Source organism: Gavialis gangeticus, unplaced genomic scaffold (genome assembly GCF_001723915.1).
Source record: "Gavialis gangeticus isolate Ggan-Ray unplaced genomic scaffold, GavGan_comp1, whole genome shotgun sequence".
Lineage (NCBI taxonomy): Eukaryota > Metazoa > Chordata > Crocodylia > Gavialidae > Gavialis > Gavialis gangeticus.
In genome coordinates, this window is record NW_017729022.1 from 96825615 (window position 1) to 96832250 (window position 6636).

Consider the following 6636-nt stretch of genomic DNA (forward strand, 5'->3'; position numbering starts at 1 on the left):
TTTGGGCACCACACTTCAAGAGGGATGTGGATAACTTGGATAGGGTCCAGAGAAGGGCCACGCGTATGGTGAAGGGTTTGCAGGCCAAGCCCTACGAGGAGAGACTAAGGCACCTAGACCTCTTCAGCTTCCACAAGAGAAGGTTGAGAGGCGACCTTATGGCTGCCTATAAATTCAACATGGGGGCGCAGAAGGGAATTGGTGAGGCTATACTCACCAAGGCGCCCCTGGGGGTTACAAGAAATAATGGCCATAAGCTAGCAGAGAGCAGATTTACCTTAGACATTAGGAGGAACTTCTTCACAGTCCGCGTGGCCAAAATCTGGAATGGGCTCCCAAGTGAGGTAGTGCTCTCCCCTACCCTAGGGGTCTTCAAGAGGTGGTTGGATGGCATCTGGCTGGGGTCATCTGAACCCAGCACTCTTTCCTGCCTATGCAGGGGGTCAGACTCGATGATCTATTGAAGTCCCTTCCAACCCTAACATCTATGAATGTATAATGGCCAAAGACCCCACTTATGTGGTTCTGTTCATGTGACTTAGGTGTGTGGAGGACAAATTGGATCTGCCTTTACATGGGCAGAAAAGTGCAGAAAGGGTCAAATGGTAGGAATGCAGGCTTAATCTGGGTTTGAATTTGCAGACTAGAAATGAACAATCTTGTAAGTCATTACACATTCTCTGATCCAAGAAGTCCCATCACTCTGGTACCTTTCATTGTGATGTGCAGCAAGAGGCTTGGTGCACCTGCTATTTTAAAAGAATAGTCTGCAGGTGGCAATCAGGAGTCACATGACCAAAAGGGGGCTGGGCTTACAGGATATAAACCTGAGCTGGGCCAGCAGTCTGATCCTGGCAGCTGAGATGTGAAGAACTCCTGAACAGCAGAGCTGGAGCCAGGCTCCTGGCAAATACCTATGCTGAGGTAAGCATCCTGGTAGTCTAGGGATTGAGGCAAGGGGTGAGAGGCAGTCAGGGACAAGGGGCAAGCGGGGCCAAGGAGCCTGAAGGTCTCAACTGGCCTAAGAGTGGGTCCAGGGCCCAGAACATACAGGGTCATGCAGCCCAGAGAAGGGTGGAGTCGGGGCCAAGGGCCAAGTGCCTAGGAAGAGGTGGGATCAGTGTCAGGGACCCAGGACTGAACCTAGGAGTAGCCAGGATGGGCAAAGTGCCTGGGTGTGGACAGAGAAAGACAGCTAAAGAGTAAATGGTGACATCTGCAAGGCATGGGTGTGATGTAAGGGCTGGTTGGAGCCACATTATAAACCCTTAAGGCACTAAGTAGGGACACCAGAACATCAACATTGGATCAGGGATCTCTAGGGCAGTCTCCCTTTCCAAAGGTCTAAGAGAACAGCAAGGCGTGACAGGTGAGAAGGAGGGGAGCAAGCCTGTGAAATATGAGGATAAAGCAAGGGCTGAGTAGCCGCCAGGGGGTGTTACAGCCAGCCCTGGGACAGGCCTTTGTTATACCATGTTATATCTAGTCCGACTTTTCATATTATGTTCCTGATATTCAAACCAATCTGTTACACTCTGTGAAAATGCTGTTTTTGTCTGTTTCTTTTCATAGTTTCACAGGTTCTAGGTTCAGAAGGGACCTGAACAGATCATCAAGTCCAACCCTCTGCCCTGGGCAGGAACGAGTGCTGGGATCATAATACCCCAGCCAGATATCTGTCCAACCCCCTCTTAAAGACCCCCAAGGTAGGGGAGAGCACCACCTCCCTTGGGAGCCCATTCCAGAGCCTGGCAGCCCTAACTGTAAAGTAATGCTTCCTGATATCAAGCCTGAACCTTTTCTCAATCAATTTGTGGCCATTATTTCTTGTTATCCCAGGTGGTGCCCAGGGGAACAGAGCCTGACCTATTTTCCACTGGTCCCCCCGGTGAGTTTATAGATGGTCACCAGATCCCCTCTCAGTCTTCTCTTGTGGAGGTTGAATAGATTCAGGCCCTTAGTCTACCTTCATAGGGCCTGGCCTGCTGCCCCCTGACCATGCGAGTGGCCCTCCTCTGGACCCTCTCAAGGTTAGCCACATCCCTCTTGAAGTGCGGTGCCCAGAACTGGATGCAGTACTCCAACTGTGGCCTGACCAATGCTACATAGAGGGGAAGGATCACCTCCCTGGACCTGCTTGTGATGCATCTGTAGATGCACAACAAGGTACAGTTAGCCTTACTGACTGCTTCCTCGCATTGGCAGCTAATGTCCATCCTGGAATCAACAATGACTCCAAGATCCCTTTCAGCCACTGTGTTGTTGAGAAGGGTGTTGCCCAGCCTATAGGTATGTTGCAGGTTCCTTCTCCCTAGATGCAGCACCTTGCACTTTTCTGTATTGAATTCCATTCAATTCTCATCTGCCCACCCCTGTGACCTGTGAACAGCAAAAGTAATGTTCTTGGAATCTGTTTTGCTCAAAGTTTCTCTTTGTCATGGGGATATTTATGATTTTCAGTATGAGTATCTTGTTTTCTTTTCATTTTATACTCCTGAGGATTTGTCTTTCATTCTCATGTATGTTGCATTCTGTTCTCTACTAAGTCCATTCTACAATTCACAACATCCTTCTGCAGCATTTCATGACTACTCAGCTATGGATAGTACAAGAACAACTTATTTTGTGACCAGAATTACTATATTATCTTCTCACAGGGGCTCAGTTAGATGACATCTCCAGTAAAGTCAAGTGTGTTGTAGCACAAATACTTTAGTATATAGAAGTGTGCAGTCAAATCCCAATTATCCAAAACTTGATTTTCTAAAAAACCTCATTTATCTGAAAGAAAATCATGTTTCTTAACCTATACAGGTAATGTCTTTATTTGTACCTACCTGTTTGGACAATTAATTCAGTGTTTTCAAGTCTCTTTGATGCTTGTTCACATAGGGTAAGTGGGAAAATATAAGTTTTTCATGGGATTTCATGCCTAATACCTTTTAAAAATATATTAAAGAACTCTACTACTAACCCTAATACTTGAAATTGTTTCTATGGTGGATAAAAGATAACGCTGACCAGCTGTGACAGGGAAGCCATACACAATCCATGTCACAGTGATGTTAGGGGATAACTACAAACATGTTTTCTTAGTCATGGTTGGGTTGTAATCTTTGTCTGACCTGCCTCCTCACCAGTGTACCTTTCCCTGGAGCATCAGTCATATGCTTTCTGAGTACAGATATTCATATCTCTTTCACCTAAGGATGTCAGAACTTTAGCCCACAGGCCAGATCTAGCCTGTGGAGCTGGGTAATTCAGCTTGTGGAGCTTTTCATGGGCTTGGTCACCCACTTCTTTGAGCTGCATTCAACCCACAGAGCTTGTCACTGTGACTGCTGGAGCCCCTATGACAGCAACATTATTCCCTGCTCTTTTGGCATAACTATGGAGCCTGGACTGCTAATGATACTTGCCTCTTCCCAACCTTCTTATGCACTCCCCCTGGGGGGGTTTAGTTGCTCCTGGCCTGTGAGAAGTCCTGCAGTCCAGATCTGGCCTTTGGGGCCCAAAGTGTGTGACACCCCTGCTTTAACTCATTACCAGTCATTAAATCCATGACCCACTGAAATGGTTGCTTCACTGCCTTTTCCTTCTTAAGAGAACTCACACAGCGTTCTAGTCTTGTTTGCAGATTGGGCCTCAAACCTGAAGGGTCTCTATTTTGCTTTCCAAGCACACAGGAATATACATGATCTTGACACTGAAGCAAAAAATCAGGCTATTTCACTTATGCCACATCTCTGGGAACCCTTGGGACTGGGTTCAGCCCAACCAGTACATAAGCAAGGGATGAAAGAGGATACAGTGAACTAGGAACAACTGCAGTCAATACACTTGCTGAACACAGGAAGTATTTGCTCTTGGCAACACTACTGACACTGGCTCCCCAAGGGTTGTAAAAAGGAAGAATGGCCATGATTTTTTTTTTACCTTTGTCAAATTGACCAATCACACTGGGAATGTTAGAGCCCTCCCAAGGGGTGACATAATTGATACATTCCCCTGCACAGCTGGGAGCTCAGAGAGACAGGATTTGAAAGCTCAGGTACTTTAGATCTCCTCCAGCCACACACTCTCCTCCCCCAAAGGTGTGGATGCCACAACCTGGTCATTCATCCCTAAACTCAAATCAATAAGATTCATTTCTTAGATCAATGGTTTTGTACTTGGGTTTATTCATTCCATCAAACAAAAAATCATGAGGAAGATTAGGCATTCAATGTATATGTAGCTAAAGGCCTCCTAGCCTTTACCTGCGGTGGAAGGTACCCCTAAAAGGAAGTGCCCTAATAGAGTAAAAACAGTCAAGCCTTTACCAGAGTTGTTAAAATATGCATTTCATTGTAACAGGAAAAGTGAGGAAACTAAATGCTTGATTTGTCAACTAGTTTTCAAAAGCAAAATAGAGTGATTGTGGTTATTGATTTTATCCTACTATTAAAAACAAATTAATCCCTGCAAAATTTTCCATGCAATCTGTGGCCCCTTACTTCATCTGTGAGCTGCTGTTTTTATTAGATTCCTGATTTAGTTGTACTATATTATTTCACTCTATTTTTCAATATTACTCAATGATGCATATAAACAGGAACTGCAAGCAAGGCTCACAGCTCGAGTGCTTAATAAATCCTCAGGGAACACAGAAGCTTTAACCTATCTCCTCTGCTATTTACAGAATCTGCAAAAAGGACCACATTGTAAAATTGCCCATTGGCAGTTCAATTTCTTTGTGGATTTCTGAGTGAGAGCAATATGATATTCTGCCAAATCAAAAATTACCAGTGCCTGAGCAAAGAGCAGTGGGCAGAAGGAGTTGGGACTAACTGATCCTATTTGTCCATAAGTAAGACATAAGTCATTAAGAAGCTGAAGAAAAACAAAGCATGTGGTCCTGATGAAATTCCACCTTGTTTATAAATTTCAGCTGGTAAAAAAAAAAAAAAAGTCTCCTACCATCTACATCATTATTATGATAATCTGGAAATATTAACAGGCTCAGTGACTTGTGAGATTGCAGAACTGCTACCATAATAAAGAAAGGAGATAGATCAGTGCACAGCAATTATTGTGCTTTTGCACCCCTGTCCATAGCTGCATTCTCCTCAATAGACTCTCTGGCCTCACTGAGCAGTTTCTACCCGAGTTCCAATGTGGTTTCAGACCAGTCAGAGGTACAAGTGATATGATATTTGTTGCTCAACAGATGCAGAAGTGCCATGAGCTATACTAAGATCATTATGCGACTTTCATTGACTTGACTAAGGCTCTGTGGAAGAGCTTGATGAGATTTGGATGCTTGCCAACATTTTTTACCATCACCAGACTTCTTTACAATTACATGACAGCAACATCCTAAGCAATGGCCTGGAAATGGACCCCTTCACTTTTAAAACTGGAGTCAAGAAAGGATCCGTGATTACTCCAACTTGTTTTCCATCTATATCACAGCTATTCTGCATCTCAGTGCTGACAGGTTTCCATCCTGAGTCAGCATCCAGTATCACACGCATGGGAATCTCTTTAACAATAACCAGTTACACTCCAAATCCAAGACCTCCATTATTGATCTTCAGTATGCTGATGATTGCTTCTTGTGTGCTCACTCAATTGAAGAATTCCAGATCACTTTTAACTGCTTCTGTGAAGCTTATAAAATGCTTAGACTCACTGTTAACTTCATAAAAACCAAGAAATTTTACCAACCCATCCAAAATAAACCTGCTGCTCCTCCACACATTACAATTAGAGGGCAATCCTGGAGTATATTGAGCAGTACCCCTATCTAGATGTCCGCCTTTCCCAAAAAGTAAACATAGACAATGTTATTCAACACAAGAAAGACATTTCCAGTCCTGCCTTTGGATGTCTTTGAAATTGTGTCTTGGATAGTTGCAACATCAGGAACCAAGCCAAACTTCTCATATACTAGGCTGTCATCATCCTGATCCTGCTATCTGAAACTTGGTGTGAAAATTGGACGACATATCAGAAGCACCAACTGGAAAGCACCGACCAGAAAGCTATGGAATGTTACCCTCAGCAACGTCTTCAGAAAATCCTACATATCTGAGGACAGAAGAATGTGTGCCAGCATTCTGGCTCAAGCAAACACCACTGGCATTGGAGATACATTTATATAGCACCACCTCCACTGGACAGGACATATCATAAAGATGCCTGACAACTGGCTTCCAAAACAGGTCCTAAACTCCCAACTTACCAGTGGTCACTGCTCTAGAGATGGGCTCCAAAGAAGGGAGCCAAGGATACACTGAAGACCAAACTGAATTGATATTAACATCAAAACCTGGGAGACCCAAGTCCTAAATCACCTCCAAGGCACTGTGATGTACTAGGAATTGCTCATTTTGAGCAAACTCTTCTCACTATGGAGGTAAAGAGATGAGAGAGACAAAGGAAAAGAGCTGTGGCCTGACATCTCCAGGACATACAGGAATACGTCGTTTTATTGCGCTTCGCTTTATTGCGCTTCGCAGATACTGCGTTTTTTACAAATTGAGGCAAGACCCTCCACCAGCAAAAAGATTATGACTCGCTGAAGGCTCAGATGATGGTTAGCATTTTTTAGCAATAAAGTATTTTTTAATTAAGGTATGTACATTGTTTTTT